The sequence below is a fragment of the Mercenaria mercenaria genome, chromosome 2, assembly GCF_021730395.1.
Source record: "Mercenaria mercenaria strain notata chromosome 2, MADL_Memer_1, whole genome shotgun sequence".
NCBI lineage: Eukaryota > Metazoa > Mollusca > Bivalvia > Venerida > Veneridae > Mercenaria > Mercenaria mercenaria.
Genome location: NC_069362.1, coordinates 112,360,936 through 112,379,851, shown reverse-complemented (window position 1 = coordinate 112,379,851; position 18,916 = coordinate 112,360,936). Strand labels below are relative to the sequence as shown.

The 18,916-nt window shown below is 34.0% G+C and overlaps 1 protein-coding gene across 1 annotated transcript in view; it reads right to left on the bottom strand.

Annotated features, from left to right (window-relative positions):
- LOC123562467 (protein toll-like) overlaps window positions 1-18,916 on the bottom strand; it is a 43,448-nt gene that overhangs the window by 14,361 nt on the left and 10,171 nt on the right. The window lies entirely within an intron of this gene.

The following is an 18,916-nucleotide window of genomic DNA, read 5'->3' as shown; positions in this document are numbered from 1 at the left end:
CCAAAAGGGGGACACGTGATAAAAATAATAACGAAAGTTAAATGTTGTTTATATTACAGATTAAGGTAAATCTGACTTAAATATGTAATAGAGTAGGAGAATTCGACTATATAATTTAATTAAAAGTAAAAATGTAATTTTCAAGTGAAAGTAAAGACTAAGAGTCCCTACATTGGGGGTTTACCATCAAATGACATTTACATGATGATCTGACGTGTCCCCTATGTTAAATTTATGTTACATTCGTGTTAACATGTAATTAAGAGATGAATGTTTATCCTCTATAATATCCAGTGCATACAGAAAACTAAGACTCATTCCATTTTCTTTGAATTTTCATATATAATTTTTGAGGCCCCGAAGGGAGTTACACTCAAAATTAACATTTTTAACCGGACATGCTGCATATAATTTTTTCCATTAATGTAACATTCAATGAAGTGGATATACTCACACAATCTTATAATAAAACATTAATTGTACTAAAACTTATTGTGTAAAGTAATATTATTGTTCTTATTATTGCAGCATCACTTTCTATTGAGGTCTGAGAACACTAAAACCAAGACTTTCGCAAAACGCATTGATACAAGTGTGAGAAATGATATAGAATAAACAACTCTGAGAATTTGATGAAAAAGCAGAGCCAACATATTACACATATACACGTCACTTCGCTGCATTTCATTTTCTTAGTTTCATTTAATTGTTACTACAATAAGAGTGTGTAGAATATCGGTTTTTAATGGTACTAACTTTTGAGGCAAATATAGTCAAATTTCCCAAGTATGGAATACTGAACCGATATGTAAACTCAAACAAGTAAAAACGCAATATCACTTTTTGGCAAATATTTCATTTTTGAAAAAAAGTTGTGTGTAAATATTTGATACACATATAAAATTGCCAAACTTTTCAAAATTCCAGTGCATTTGGAGAATAGTGAGAGCTATTCTGTTTACTCTGGTTGTTGACATCCTCACCTTTTGCATCTTAGCACCCATTTTATGTGTTGGATTAAAACTTTACATAAAACCTTTTGTGTCATCTAACTTATTGAAATAAAAAACGTTGATACATCTTGGCTGAATTTAATACTGGATGTGATTCTTTTTCAACCTAGAAAATTTGGTAAAAGTTTAGCGTGTATCTAAATAACAAGCTGTATTTCAGTTACTACAGGCATTTGATAAAAACTTCACATAGTGCTTCAAATCATCAAACCATGGGAAATAACCAAGATACGGTTTCGTAAATCTAGCTCAGTCATGGTCCTTGTTAAATTTAGAAGTTGTTGAATAGTTGAGTGCACTGTCTTTTGGACAGCTATTATTATTAAGATCGTTATCGGCTTTTATCCATGGCCAGAACAGGCCATTTTCAAAAATATTTTGTTGAAGCAATGGTACGCCACAAGACCAACTGACATTCAGTTGGTATGAAATGGTGGAGTCACCAGATGTGTACTGAAATATAGAAAACCTCGTATGACATTACACGTAAATGTTTGTAATTGCGTTAACATCACACACAAAAGTGTTTTGCCACACTTATCAAACTTAAAGTCTTGGTCAATTTAATAATCATTTAACAGAGTCAAGACCTTTAGGGATATTTGGTATTCCTTTCTGATGATCGAATTTCTGTATATCGAAATGTAACTGAAGTTTTTAAGGTGGTAGTGAAATGAATTACAACACAGGCACCATATGCTCATATAACAAATGTCATACTTAGACTGTCCTAAAAGAATGGATGCTTCATTTTTACTTTTTGAGAGTACTTTCGGAGCATGAGGCTAGACATAAAATATTCATTAAGAAAAGCTACGTTCGAAGAAAGAACCCCCCACCCCAATTCAAACAAAAAACCCATATCAGTCAATGTATGGATGTGGACATGATTAGCATTGCACTTAATATACATGAACAAAATAAAAATGTAGACAACGAGAAAAAAATTGTCAGTTGCAAAAACACCACTTAGAAATTAAATCAGTAGAAGTGTAGTTAACCTGTCTCGTAATCCTTCCAAATTTTCAGAGTTGCATAACAGTGTAAATATTAAAAGACATGATGGCAAAGTGCGTACAATACAAAATGGTTCTGTAAATTTAGATACAAAGTAAACATAGCAACTATAAAGACATGTGCTCAGTTCTTTTAACCAGAGCAAATAGGCTTCTAGAGCATAATAAGCCTAGAAGCATTAACGTTTTTTTATAATGTTGAGCTGAAACTACATGGAGGGTCCTCAGGTTGAATTTTTGCTCTGACCATCAGTTAGGAGCAGGAAAATAGTTTCATGCAGTCATTTTTAAAGAAAAATGCACACTCTCAGGAAGCTTTACAAGTATAACCATCGTTAATAACCAATAACAAAATATACATACTTACTCTATTATCAAAATTGTCCGAATCAAACCTGTTTCCTTTTTTAAAACAAAATATTCTTGTTCCTATAGCATGAATAGAAGTGATTATATGAGAACAAAGATGAGCCGATATTTATAATCTGTTGCTGCAAGACAGAAATTACACAAAATACTGCTGCTTACATCATTTTTGAAAATATAAGAAATTTCTAGCCCCCTTTATGGCTACTTAATAAACTCCATCTACGAAAAACGTAGCTAGTTGGGAAAATAGGCGCTACATGTTTACATGAACATAGTGATCCTTTTCAGGTAACGAAATACTTACAATAATAAAAGGTAATTATCAGCTGTGCGGTGTCATTGTGACATTTACTGAAGTGGACACACCCAAGTACATGCGGTTTTAAAATTTGTGGTACATGAAACGCTGACCTCCAGGTTGAGCAGCGGAAACCTAAGTACTTGATAACAACTCCGCTGATACCAAATTGGTTAAAAATGTCGTTGTCTTAACTCTCTGACTAGCTGAATCAAGTGATCTGATTGCTGCTTGGGGTATATTCCAATGAAATGTTACAAGAGATCAGTCGAATAAAGAAACCGGTATAGGTGACATTGCTCATGAATATATAGACTTGCTACTAGTATATCAAGAGGGCACACATTTAAGATTAATCTGGTCTTGGAACATTATTCATACTATGGCATATAAGCTGAAGTTCCACTTACACCCTATTAAAGAGATGTAAATACCCCATGCGTATAAAATGGTGAGCCATAAATTGTTATATGCTAAACATATTTTGACAATGATTATGTTAACTAATAACTACTTATTAATCTAAATGATCACGAAATGTGAGTAATTAAAACCCCTTTGAAGCCTTAAAATTGTTTTTTCTTTGGTAAAATAACTACCCAAGAACAAATATAAATTATTATGAAAAAATATTCGGGTACATTTTATGGTTTACAATATACGTAAAAAAGGGCAATTTACCAAAAAGTTTTCGACGATTTTTAACATTTTCTTATCAATTATTCTACAACAAAAATTAACCGAATAGTACTGCCTGTTTTAATATATTGTGTAGTAGAATGCCTGTTACTCACATGAACCTTAAATACTCAACCTTACTATCGTGGAGATTTCAAAAATAGTGTAAAAACAATATAATTCTAAGTTATGCGTTACCTATCTAAAATTTCAAAATATTTGTCAAAAACCCTGTATGGGCCCCAATTTCCAAAATTATTAGTGTGATGAACATGTTTAATCATATTGCAATATATCTATTTTAAAACAGATACATATTTCATGAAATTATGATAAAATGAAATTTTTCCTTAAAATTGAGAAGAAACTAATTGTCCCCCGTGGGGCCTCACAAAAAAAAACGGATTTATTAACCAGGCTTCTTTTCTCAGTCAGCCAACGGTCTACTACAATTTTATCAAGTAGTCAAATAAACTTCCTCATTGGACGCTGATATTGAATATCCACGTGCCTATGAATATTGTTTAATTTTAAACTTGTAAAATAAGATATCGTTTTGCCAGTTTCTAGTCATTCGCTAATAGTCAATTGTTGTTTGTCAGTTGTCATTTGCTAATTACTTATTGGCATTTGTTGAAAAGTGTTTCTGTTAATATGTTTTTCTAACGCGGTGGCCGTTTAGGCGGGTTCGTTCAGTTAGTACTAATATTTCACAAATGAACTATCGGAAAACGACAACTGGCAAATAGAAATTGGCAAATGAATAATCGACAAACGCCAACAGACATAAACAATTAAGCAAATGAACAAATGACAAATAGTAGCTAGCAATTAGCGATTGGCAATTAGCATTTTAGAAATAGTAATTGGCAAAGGCAATTGTCCCTACAATCCATACCATACTAGTAACATAACAGATTTGTCTGTGCCAAATCATTCAAGTCACTATTTGTAAATGTCTTTTAAATTTCCAACGAGAAATTTAATCAAAGCTTTATAAAATGACAAAGACAATTATTTTATTTCATTTCTTAGGATATTATATAATTGAAATAAAATTTATTTGTGCCACAGCAGTCAGATCCAAATTCGAGCGCGGCTCATCGGAATACCTTTCCGATCTTCTAAGACAGACCGAGATATCACTGGCTCTTAAAGAGATGTTCTACTTACCTCTCACAAAAAAGCTTTAAATCCGTAATCACAGTAAACTGGACTCCAGCCGAACCTTGCTAGTTCAACGTTTCTCGAGTTTAATCTTTCTTTGCTTTCATTTAACTGTAGGAAGTTTAGATATTTTTTTAAACGACTTGTGTTAGCAATAAGAATTAGCTTAAAATATCGACACATGAAATGCATGTCTATTTACGTTAAGTGGTATTGCTAGATAAGGGTGTTTTACACTATTGTTTAAAGTGAACTGAGTTATCTCAACAGGTGGCGCTGTTGTATTATAGCATAAAAAGGTCAAACTAGCATAAATAGTATTCCCTATATATTCTATATAAAACTGACATTTTTTAATGTGCTACCAAACATAGCTAGACCCATTTTAGAGAACAAATTCTTACTTCATTTTAAAGAGTTATGATAATACTGACATAATGAAGAGAAAAAAGAAGGGGATGCATCTTCTAAGAGAGATTACTCTTGTCACATTTGCTTACTGTAAAATCACATCAAAATCACACTGCTGTGACCTGGAAGTACTACTCTTACTAAAAATGAGTTTCACTTCACCAAATGCAACCCCCTCTCCATTTTTTCTTCCAAAATGTCAAAAATACACCCACAAAGAAATTTAAACAGAAAACAGCTTTAATTTAGACCTCTCTGGCCATACCAAGTGAAAAATTAGTGTTCAAAAACCTGTCCGCCATTACGCAACTAGACCAGATGGTTCCCATGCTGGTTCCTTTACTATAGTCGGGCCAAAATTGCTACCAGCTGACATGCTATTGAAATAGAAAATCCGGGGAATATTTGCAAAAATATTAACATGTTTTTATGTTTTTAAGCTATGAAAATGATTTTCAAAGTGTTGCATGTATTTATATTGACACAAATGATCTTTGTTTTGAATTGAAGTTCGGAGTTTATTCAGTTAGCGATATGGAGCGCATGCGTCGTTCAACTAAAAGCTGATTTCTGCTCTCCTCTATTGAAAGTTAAAAACCAGTTTTTTTCACGGACATATTGAGTCGACGAACACAGATTTTGGTTTATAAAAATTATTTAGCCGTAGTTTCATTCATACATTGGTAGGAATCTGTAGCATCCATCGGTTGATGAGTTGTTTTCGTGATAGTAGCTTTCCCGCCATTCGTCCTTGACCTTGAAATTGTTCATATTACTCACCGGAAGTAAGACTGTTTACATCCGTTTTGCTGTACACGACCCTGTTTTCCCTTTGTATTGTAAGTTTTAGTAATGCAAAATATCCTTTAGACCATAACACATGTACCCCCAGGCCTTGTCAACATCCAAACAATTTCATAGCCACAAATATGCACGTAGGCTATTTAATGTTTAAAATGAAATAGCATGATGCCCAGAAGGTTATAAAAAGGTATCTTTTTGTATTGCTGTTATCACTGTCAGCTGATATAGAAATGAACCCAGACCCAGATTACCCATGTGGCTCTTGTGGTACCAACGTTTTAGACTGTGAACCAGCTATCTTATGTGACTTGCAAATCTATGGTTCCACATACACTGTGAATCAATGAGTCAAGACCAGTACACTGGATTGACTAGCTACAACCAGTCATTCACACGGTGCTGCACAAACTGCAACTCTACAAACTTTTGCAGTTCTAGTAACGCAGCCCTATTATCATTTGCATCAAATAACAACTTTTCGCTTCTCACTGACTCGGATTCCGAGACTGATTCTAATCCATTGTCAATAAAAAATAGATTTTCAGACTCTTCTTCAAACAGAGAACCCTGATATTGTTTTTGGTGCAGAGTCTTAGTTAACGCCTAATCATAAAGACAGTGAAATATTTCCCCAGGCTTTAGGTTATACCCCATACAGACAAGATAGGAGCTCAGGTAAAACAGGTGGGGGCGTTTTCATCCTTGTCAAAAACACCATTGTTTTCTCAGAAATGAAAAAGTTAAACACAAATTGCGGAATACTTTGGTTAAAATTAGAATTGTTTGCTTCCCAACCCGTTTACCTTGCTTCCTATTACAGGCCCCATGGACATGATGAAGATAGCATAAATGAACTCCGTAGGTCACTAGAAATGGTAAGCAAACTAAAAGGTATAATTTGGCTCTACGGTGATTTAATTATCCTTAAATATCAAGGGACACCGAGGGCACTCCAACTCTAAAAGCAGGATGGTGCTCACACCCCAAGATGTATGATGAATTTATTGCCGTACAAATCTACAACAAATGGTAAGCTTACAAACTAGGTTAAATAACACCCTAGATTTATTCCTTACACCAAATCCCACTTTGGCTAGGAACATTGATACCATATTTGGCATCTCTGACCTGTCATCGGATGTGAAACCTAGGTTAAACAAACAAAAACCGAGAATAGTCCCCTTATATCGAAAAGCAGATTGGCTCAAGTTTCAGCAATTTATTGAATCTAAAGCCCCATCCTTATTCACAGGTTACAACACAAAGTCAGTAGAGGGCTTATGGTCAGAATTTAAGGAAGTCCTTTAAGAAGGTATAAAACTATTCCTCCCAACTAAAAGAATAGGTTTAAAGCCAACCCTTCCCTGGATTACCCAAAGCATAAAACGCCAAATAAGAAAAAGAAACAGGTTATATCAATAGCTTAAAAAGAATACCAGTCTAAAGGTCAATCAACACTATAACAACTTCAGAAATCAAGTCCGTAGAAACATCAAACAGGCATATAATGATTACATAGAACATATCCTGGAATCCCAAACTGGTCATATAGATTTAGATAACCCTCAAACAGGTCAAAACATTTCCCGTAAGAAATTATTCTCCCTTACAAAAAGTGCAAAACAGGACTCGAAGCGTATTTCTCCACTGTTAGAGAATGGCGAACTCTATACAAATAGTAAGGCCAATGCAGATGTATTAAATCGCCAGTTTCAATCAGTATTTACACCAATGTCACCTCTAAAATTAGGTCAACTATGCAAAATGAAAGTACAATCCCTCCTTTACAATGCCCTCCCCCAAAGCTTAAAGTGCAAATACCCAATAATATCAAAAGTCACTGTTGATGTTAAAGGTGTCCAAATATTACTGTCAACGCTAAAAACTGACAAAGCTTGTGGCCTAGATGGTTTAAAACCAATTGTCCATAAAAATTTGTGTGTCGAAATTGCCCCACTAGTTACCAAGTTATTTCAAGCCCGCCCGCTTTTCACAGTATGGAGAGCGTTGGTCTACGGATCGCGGGGTCGCGAGTTCGATCCTCAGGCGGGGCGTATGTTCTCCGTGACGATTTGATAAAAGACATTGTGTCTGAAATCATTCGTCCTCCACCTCTGATAATTCCTGTGGGGAAGTTGGCAGTTACTTGCGGAGAACAGGTTTGTACTGGTACAGAATCCAGGAACACTGGTTAGGTTAACTGCCCGCCGTTACATGACTGAAATACTGTTGAAAAACGGCGTTAAACCCAAAACAAACAAAACCTAGTTATTTCAAAAGTCCCTTGACACTAGTACCATGCCAGCTGACTGGTCTAAAGCAAACGTCACTCCTCTTTTTAAAAAGGGGGATAAAGGTAACCCAGCCAACTATCGGCCAATTTCTTAGACATGTGTTATCTGTAAACTATTAGAGCACATTGTTTTATCCAATCACAAAGCACTTTAAGGTCAACAATATTCTTTATGACTTACAGCACAGCTTTAGGGGAAAAAGGTCATGCGAAACACAGTTCCTAGAACTAGTTGAAGATCTGTCAAGAAACCTAATCCAAGGTTACCAAACAGACTTAGTACTGTTAGACTTCTCGAAAGCGTTCGATAAGGTCAACTACCTGAAACTTCTGTTTAAACGTCGCCAATATGGCGTCCAGGGCAACACTAAAGATTACTCTACATACAGCAGTGTCTCCCAAATGTTAAATAAACTGGGGTGGCGTTCGCTTCAACACAGAAGATCAGATGCCAGGTTATTAATGTTCTACAAAATTGTAAATGGACTGGTTGCAGTGTCCATGCCCCCTTATGTTATACCCATTACCTGCTTCACAAGACACATGCACCCCTTGTCTTACAAGCAGATCATTACGCCCTGTAATTATTACAAATTCTCCTTCTTTCCAGCTACTATAGTTTTATGAAACTCTCTTCCAGCCGAGATTGTGCAGGTCCCTATCCAGGAACAGTTCAGACAGGGAATGACAAATGTTCTCACACGATATAATGTGAAGAATGATGTTTTTAATCTCTTTTAACTGTTTATATTCTTCTTTTTAATAACACTGTCGTCTTGATTTTTCAACACTTCACAAATACATTAGTATTACTTTTACCCTCCTGTACATTTCTTCTTTTAAATCTCTCGCACAGACGCGCACCTGCACGTAATACTCGAAAAGAGGACGTGGCAGTATAGATAGATAGATAGTTTTTAAGTTATCAAAATACCTTTATTGAAACAGCATATCATCGTAGTCGCACAAAAAGGATCTATTTATTATTTATAGGTACGTTAAAGTTGCATTACTTTTTGTTTTGTTAATTCTATACTTTCAAGGGCTTAATAAAATTAGACAATCACTAAGTCCTTAAGCAGCAACATGAGCAACTTTCCGCGGAAAACTGAAATTTGATTAGTGTCTATCTTAGCGAGATCCTACTTTTGATACATTTAACATATTAGTTTTTGTCTTTAATTAATTGAATTTATTAATATATTGGCCCCTAACGTATTTCATTTCTATATACACGTAAATTAAATAAATTATAAATTTTTTGTTGAAAAGTTAACACAACAAAATTACTTTTTTTTGTATTTCTATGATGGTAATTATACGTGCTTTGACTGGAAAAATTGAGAATAACAAGTATCTAGTTACAAATTGACAGTGACATATATAAGGTCAAGACAATCAGAATGACTTGCGCGAATTTATGTGAAAGGAAAAAGTAAGTCACTAGACTGTGGTTGGTCTTTAAGAATTAAATGCTATTTTTTGCGTATATACCACACCGGGACTTCTTGTACATCCATGGAACGCGCTACCCGTATAAAATGAACAAAATAGCATTTAATTCTTATATTTATATCTTTACGATAGCCTGCTAAAACAATAAGTGGTTTACTTTCCATGAGTATTAGAAAATCAAAATAAATATCAGTTGTCAATTAAAATAATTTTACTATGTCAGTTTAACCTGGTATTGACATTTTAATGGCGAATTAAAAATTTACTGCGACAATTGCATCATCAGCATTTCTTTCTCGTTTTCTTCTGCAGGCTTATCAGCTGATGAATGTTTACCATGATTTCAGGTGACATTTAGTGGCGCCATTTTGCGACATAAGATTACTATGTTTTGTACTATAACATTTAAATAACATTCAATTCCGTTTCTCATATTCATTGATTGTCATTTTACCATTCTTTTTATTTTATTACTGTTTATTTTGCTGTTGTGAGATACTCTTAATGGCCATTGACTTTATCAATAAACTTGCATCGAAAAATAAATCTACATCACAGCCATTTCTCTACGCCGAGATACAATATATGTTAAATAGGGTTATCTTCAATACAAACGTATAAAAATGCAACCACAGGAAAAAAAGCAGACTTTACCGAGTCATGTCAATGGGAGAAAGTGGAATTTTCAGCTCGCCTCACACACTCTAGTACCAACGGAACTCTATGATAAAAGGAAATTGATCAAATATGATCAGAAGTAATATTAACAACTTAATAACTAATGAGTCCTTATCTACAGAGCAACAGAGGCAGCGAACACAGTTACAAGACAACATTAGTCCTATCACAAACATTACATTACCACTCCTCTTATTTGGTGATGCAGATAGTCCCCAAATCAACACATCTGTCTTCACTCACGTTTAAGAATACATACATCAAACCAGGAGATTCATTTAAGACCTACATACACCAAGCCTAGAAACCCCACAAGTAACCCCATCCCAAAAGCAACCAAACATCCCCTCTCTCTCTCTCTCTCTCTCTCTCTCTCTGTTCAAATAATTTTAACATTCATCGGCTATTTCCCAATAGTCCTAACGCATTACATTTAGAAGTACCACTTTTTCTATTTCATGTCGACAATCGACTAGTATATACAGCTAACTTCAAATTTAGAACTATTAAAATATTTAAAACTTGAAAAGAATTGTCTGCAAGCATGCATGAATTTTACAATGAATTGTTGTCACTGTAACTTAATATATACATGTTTTGGGAAAGAGTTTCTAAAAAAGCTTATTAGCTTTCTACTCGATCCCTAGTTTTTGTAAATATGTATTGTAATTATATGCTATTTGATTAATAAATATTGTTTAAACCAACAGATAAGCTTTCGGAGTGAATTGGGTTATATTCCCATCGTTTTGGTTTGATTGTTTTTTGGCAAACTGCATAAAAAATTTCCAAAACCCGTTACTCCATAATTTTTAAAATTAATTGGGTGTCCATGCATTTCAGTGGGATCTTATATATTATATTTAAATCTGTCGCACTAAGATATAAACAAAATAAAGAATACTCGATCACTATGTGTATTCAATTGTACTATTCAAATGTGTTGTACACTATTTTTCAGCGACCGCAATCACTTGTCCATCATTCACTTGAAAGAGATCACCGGAATGCGCAAATTTCGTCAAAATTCTTCTTGCCATTGACACATTGTATAACCCGAAATAATGTCATTCAAAATACCTTTAACATCCTGTTTCACAGCCGAGGCCAATTACTACTATGAAAGTAGTTGGTAATAACAGATTTCGCTGTACATCTTAGTGAATTTTCTTTCTTCGCCGTTTCGACGCCATAGTGCATATAGACGCTTTACTGTCAGCGCAATCTTGATACATTTAAGAAATGATTTTTTTCGGAGTTACTTAAGGATTCATGTTTAATCCGCCGTTCATTTTACATGAACTCTGAAAAAAGATTATATAAACATTATATTTCCTTTCCATGTGTAAAAGAAGGTTATACCATAAACTGCACATATTTTGTTGCATTTAAAATGAGCTTTCAGGCCATTCTGTTCACCAGACAGAACAACGGCCACGCAATCCAATCTAAGGAACGTTCCTCTTGACTATACGCAGGCGGCCTGTTATCACTAAGCATTTGCGCCTTTCCTTTTGCTGTTCATATGAATTGAACGTCATAATTTTCAATGGAAATGTATATATTTTGATAAATTTTGATATTTTCGAACTGTGCGAGACCTTGAATACGGCAGGCCATTTACGATGATACGCACATACCTGTATGCAAATTGGGTATTTTAGTCCTACACATGAGATTTGATACACATTAAAAAATTATATTGGGCATTAATTTGGGTATTTACGCAGCTTATCTGTTGCTCAGAATTCTATATGTAATCATATACTGATTTTCACAGAATATAGGAAAGTCCAAAATGCATGTTATTATTCTTTTTCAGTTAACACCATTGGTTGGAGTAGGAACGTTGTAAATATATTACAAACATATTTGTCCATATTCCATAATAATTCGGGGGTAGGACGTATGGTGGTATGTTGTAAAGATTAAGTGGGCGAAATATATAGCTGTAACAAAAATGGCGGAAATTTAAACAGAAAATACACTTTGCAGACATATTTTTGACAGGTAAGTGGGGCTTTGCTTTACATTTCACGAAATAAATATGACAGTGCTGTGGCACAAAGCCTTTTCTTTAGCTATATAGTCTTTACAGTCAGATAAGTATAAAGACAAAAAAGTTTTATGCAAGGTTTTGCACTCGGGTGCAATGTTTACAAATAAATGTCCTGATTTTTGACGTAATTTTTTCCCTTTTCACCTGTAAATATGACACTTTTTTTTGCATTTTATACGTGTCCATTCATGTAGTTGTGCCTATTTGCCAAAATTGATGGTTCTACTTCAACTACCCACATTTTCTGGCCATTTTCTTTTGCTGTAAGCCCTGTTTTGGTAGAGTGAAAACACATTAAGCACGTTTAGTCTGACTGTAAACATAAGTTTGTCAAATCGGCTTAGTTTTTCGGATGTTCCTGTCACATCCAAACATTATTATTGATAGTTAGCATATTCCGTTTTATTGAAAATGAAGTTTTACATAGTGATAATATGTGTGTATGTTATGACTGAGAATGTTCTTTGTATCATGGGAGAATAGAGAAAAGATAACACCAACGTAAATTTGATTTCCTTACCTTGCAAACTGTACTCGATTACGAATACCGTCTTTTGTTCCGAAGAAAGTGGAAAAGACCTAGATCTATATATCTGAGTAAAATATCGTGTTTATTACTTTTTCCAAGTAAGAAAGTGAAATTCGTTTCAAGTTTGGATCTTTTATAAAGCAAATGCTTCATCGTTCTGCATCAATCCTCCTTCACATTTATTTTATTAATAAAGAATTTGTATTATATGTTAGGCTACTGTTGTACACTTAATGGTACTTTTCAGTCTGTCGAGTGGTGTAGTCTTTCGGTACAAACAGACTTAAATATCCATTAGCTTCATAAAAAATGAAGCTTAGCATTTTTTATTTTTCGGCTATACAAGGGTGCTGACAATATTTCAAAATGCCATACTTCCCTCCGACCCTTTTATATATACACAAACAAGAAAATGTATTTACTCTCGGAAATATTAATCAACAAATGACATTACTGCCTGAGCTAGTTTCCCACAAGCATAAAGTATAAATATGAATATAAATTAGTGGATCATAATTGAGCTCATCAAAAGCCAAGTAAAATTTTTAAAAAAGTATTTACTCGACAAATATGACAGAAATATACTCTAAAAGTCAAACTCCGACACAGTGTGACTTCCCCTAATCGGTACAGTAGACACTGCTACCACATATAAATTGGGCTGAATTTCAGCCAAGTTATATTTTTCATTATTTTAAATTTGTTGTACAAAGTTTTTATCTCAGTAGTTAAATATTAAATATTTTGCTTGTAAAACGAGCAAAAACCTAAAAAATAAAGCAGTAATGCAAACTCCAAAACAGTGTTACTTCCTCTTATCGGCACAGTAGAATAATTGTTTGACAATTTTCCTGCTCGGAAGTTGGTTAAATGATTAGAAGTAAAAAGTCCTAACTCCCCGACCTTTCATGTAAAGATCAAAGTAATAAGTGAGTGCGACATCTTGCGTCATAGACTACTGTTCATGAATGTTACAAACATGTGTTACAATAGTGGGTGACAAAATTCAAAAAATTTTTGCAGGTAAGGAAAATATTGAAGGGTAAGACATAATAACCGTGCACAATTACTAAATACCTGAAATTTTGCGTATGTGTAACTTTGAGACATATTTGAATACTATGTATTCCGGGTAAAATGAATATTTATTTGGCTCAGTGTAAGAAGGTAGTAATTCGCCGGATATGTCTCCGTGGTCCACTCGAACTTAGTCCATATCAGTATATAGTACGTGCCATTTTCTCGCCTATAGTAAATGCCATTTTCATACCAAATATAAGCTTTATATGCTTCAAAGTTGTGTTGCTGGATAAAACGAAAGTGAAAGTAGGTATTTCCTAATGTCTACCTAACGTTTTTATCACGTGACTGCGTCACGAGTCACATGACTAAGGCCATATTTTTGGATACATTTAAACTGCATATAGACAGACCTTCAAGACAAGGGTAGTCTCGCAAGAAGTGAAAGATTGGAAATGCTGATGACAACTGAAATTGTTATTTTAACATAGAAAGCAGTAGCGGAGCTATTCAATACTTTCTAACCTTTAGCCCGGCAAGGGAGCAATCCGTTAGTGGAACAGTTCTGCCAAGTTAAGAGGATGCAGATACATTGTCAGACTTTGGAGTAAGCAAATAGGGAAATTATGACTTCTTTGAAAAGTATTGACGGCAAATTGTCATTTGTTAAAAACGTCTTACTAGCAAGTAGGGCGATAAGCTTTAGACTGGCTCCCGCCCCTATGTGTTTGTTCTGTCATAGTTTCGTTATTGAAATAAACAGAGGAAGTAACTCCATCAGGTTGTTTTCTATATTGTCATTTGTATTACCCCTGTCTCCGAATATAGATGTATGTTTTAGCAATCAGTTAGAATGTGCTATCTTAGAGGTTTAAAATTTACTTAAAAATAATTGCAGTATCAAAACAAAAAAAGAAGAGAAATAACCATACAGCCAGGGAGCCAGGCTACATAAGCTTGACCAGGAAGTGAAAGTGAAAATACTGTGGACTTATTTATAGATGACAAGATAGTGTTTTGTTTTAATTGCAGAAGGTGGATGATATTACGGAAAACACGGATGTTTCGAATAGTAGGGTGGGGAATACAATGACTTTATCGCATGTGACTGTTATATTAGTCATGTTTATGATAAGACTTTGTTCCTAATGCACACTTATACCTGGCTTCACTAAATGATAATGTCTGTATTGGAAGTAAATTACTTGAAACTAGTACCTGTCGGTCTAATGATTGCGTTTTTGTAACGGTGTTGTATGCTAGCAATAATAGACCGTCCGTAACTGACCCACTATTTGCGAGGGATAGTGAATGACTTTTCTCTGTTATGTTTATATTTACTCAAATATTTATTCAATGAGTACAGCGAACGTGCATCTGTTTGGTTCGTTTATGTTGATGTTTCTATAGTTACAAGCGAGGTCAGGTACGATTAGGACGAGAATATAAAGCAAACTTTCGATATTACCAGATTTAAGTCGATTATCTAATTTTACTATATATCTACGAAATTCCTATCTTAAGTTAGCATGTAATTTACTAACGAATATAAAACCCTGTCTTCAACTGCCATCGGATACGGAAAGAAATGATGTGAAAACGGCGGCAAGCCTTTCATAAGTGTCTAATTATCTTTCACAATTTCATATTCTAACTTTCGACTGATTCGCCATGTAAACATATTTTGAATATAGCCTGACCATATAGCACAGACTATGGACAGGTAGGCGATTTATATAAGAAATCGGGTAATAATGTTTGATAAAAAACGTCTTGAATTAGAGCAATAAAATGGAAATAGTTAACATCACAATCTATAGGATGTGCGTATATATAAGCTCTTTATTATTTTGAATGTCACTGAAAACAAATGACGTTGGTTTATGCTGAATTTCTAAAGATTAATGACATTTAAGTTTCACAGTCGATTGTCTTTTGCCAGCCTGATTTGTTTTGCGTTTCAAAGCAAACACTTTCAGTAAGAATAGCTTTGCCTGACCATTCAAGTCACCATTAGTCATGTTTTTCCTTCATCCTAGCCTATAAAAGAAATGAATTTCGGCGGTCTTGGATACAATAAACACAATACACTATTTCGTAAATAAAATTGGCAATACTGGCGTAAATAAAAAACATTCTGATATGACTTACAATGCTTTAATCATAACAACAATATTATTTTAACGTCACGTCGACGTGATATTTAAGAGAATTTTCTGACGTAAGAACATGAAAAACATAGCTAAATGGGTCGCCCTTAGTGTATGTACTATGTTTGATGGCATAAACTCAGTAATATTGGTCATTTATATTTGTTATATACATAATGTATTTTAGGTCGATTGTAAAGAAAGTTCTACAACTTATATTTATCACTCTCGACACCTCATTCCTGATGGAATCTATCGTCACGAGGGTATGAGAGAAGAGAAAGCAGTTTCCCTTTTCATGCTGAGCGTCAAGCAAGGGAGCTACTGGTACCATTTTTCACGTCTTTGGTATATTTATATTTGAAAAACATTAGCAATATCAACACCTAAAACTGTTTTGGATATTGTGTCCATGCATTTTATTTTATAAAACATCTACTTGTATTTACAATACATGTAATATTCGATAAAAAAACTCTAACAAGGGAAGAAATATTTCTAACATCACATGATAATAAAGCTAACAAATGCGATGTACACTAAGATTATTATACATATTGAGGGTTTCAAGTATTTGTTATAACTCAGTCATAAGACAATGTTAATGGCAATCAGTATAAATTGGAAGAAAACATTGTGCAGCAGTGCGTAATGTCAAGTGGCTCATTCATTTCACATGCTATCATTTCCTGTGTGATATGAGAAAATAAAAAAAAAAAATTAATATCGACTTAATAAACTTAAGGAATGTTCGTACAATACAAAATTAAATAGAACTGTTTTATATGCCTATTATGCATTAGTTTCACCAAAAGACGTATAATTTGCATACAAAATGTCCTTAGAAGTGACTGTGCGGACCTTTTAAATTTTGAAAATATCATCAGTTCTTTTCACTATAATTATGATCATAAATGTGTTTTGTTAAAAGGCACAGCCTTGTGTAAAACTGTGACCTGAATCACCATCTCATAAGCTGACATGGTATTAAATGACAGAAGTGGTGCAATTTATCATTTTAGCGAAATGACTGCGTATCTTTGTAAAAGTCATTAAATGAAAAAAAACCCCAAACATACAAATGAAACTTACACACAGATATACATACTTTGAAAGTGATCATAAGCGTTAATTAATCGCGTACTAACAAAATAATATAATATAATATTTGAAACTACATGTTTCGAAACTGACAATTTGCAAATCCAAAATTTTGGCAAACTCAGCTACCTTTTGTTTTTCTAAACTTTTCTTTGATCTGTTAATACTTTATTAAAATTGGGGTCACGTAAAAAAATAATTGACCGTGTCCTAAATATGAATTCTTGGAACAATTTCAAATTCGGTCTTTCAATGTGGGTATTTTTTCTCCCGTTGTGTTTTGGCCATGCCGCGGAACCTCATACATTTGTAATTAGGCTTTGGTAAATATATACAGTGTAAATACTGAACAAAACTAAAAGTAATCAAAGCATTGTAAATACTGGAGGACGGATTGTCTTGAAATGTATTGATTCTGTCAGGTCGGAGATCAGCAATGTCCCTTTTCTGTTGGGACTGTTAAACTAGTAAATGTCTTTTTCGGCTGTTTTTTACAACTGTGTAACCATTTCCTTGCCAAATTTCTATGTTCATTGTGACTTTAATGACTAATTATGAACAATGCAGACTATCATTATCAGACTGCACAGATGTGCATGTAGACACATACACACAATTACAAAACAATCATACATTTTGTAATAACTATTGGGCAAATATATATCAAACTATAATAACATAGGGAACAGAACTGAAACACATTTTTAAGGTCACTAATTATAGCAGGGACGATCAGACTTTTAAGGAATACACATATAACTGATTACCGTGTTGCAAATTAAAATAGAATGTAATAGCCAAATCATTTGAGCATGAAACATTTTGATTTTGCTCTAGAATAGTTATAACGTTTACAGATTTACCGAGAGCTAAGTAATAATGTATTCGGCAATATAATAGCAATATAATAGATTCCTTTCTCAATACATTTCCAAGTATCATAAATCATTGGAAAAATCTTTTACTTCTTTTGATTATCAAAAACATCTATCAAAGTTCTATTATTCTATTTCACTTCTTTGTAGTGATTAAAAATAACAAAATAATATCCGAGCTTTTACTACCCCTAAATTCTGAATATTTTAGTACAGCTAATTTATTTGTGAATTCCATTGATGTAAAATCGATAAGCGATAAGAACACTGTCTCGTATATATAGCGTGCTTAGTTTATTGGTCAGCGGGCACATCGTCTGCTCGAGTTTATACTACACTAATCGTCTGCATTCACATTAAAGCGCACAGTGAAGCGTGGTAATTTCAGTTGTTCTATGTGCTGCCATTTGAGAACTATTTTCTTTCTTGCGGAGTGTGAAATCTATGGTGGTTATCAAAAAATCGATTAAGCCGAAATTCGTATATGTATTATTGTGGTTCCAATGGACGGAATTGTCTCCGACAATCCGTCCAAAACCCGTATTCACTGCAACAATTCTTAATTTTTTAAACACCGGAAGACTACAGTGTTTGTCTGTCTCAAATGCCACCGCTTATGTAATGTTTGCGAGATCTATTTACAACAGTAATAATCTATTTCATCTTTGAAATTAGCGGCGATGTTTCATCGAGAACAGGATCGCTTATACTCATTATGGGAAGACTTTGCAAAAGTTTTGCCCAAAAGTGTTTGTCACTGTATTTTATATACACATGCGTTTCAAAGTATAATTTCAACTCCTCGTAAACAAGTGACGTATCTAGATCCTCTAATATAATCAGCACCATGTTTATATTCCTATCCCTTAGGAATCTCATGTGGGCCTCTCGGAACTCCATGTTGCACCAAACACTTCTTAGAAAGTTGTTTGAGATGACGAGTAAAGTTGTATGACTAGATTCTATTGCAACAAGTATGTTTTCAGATATTGTTTTGCCA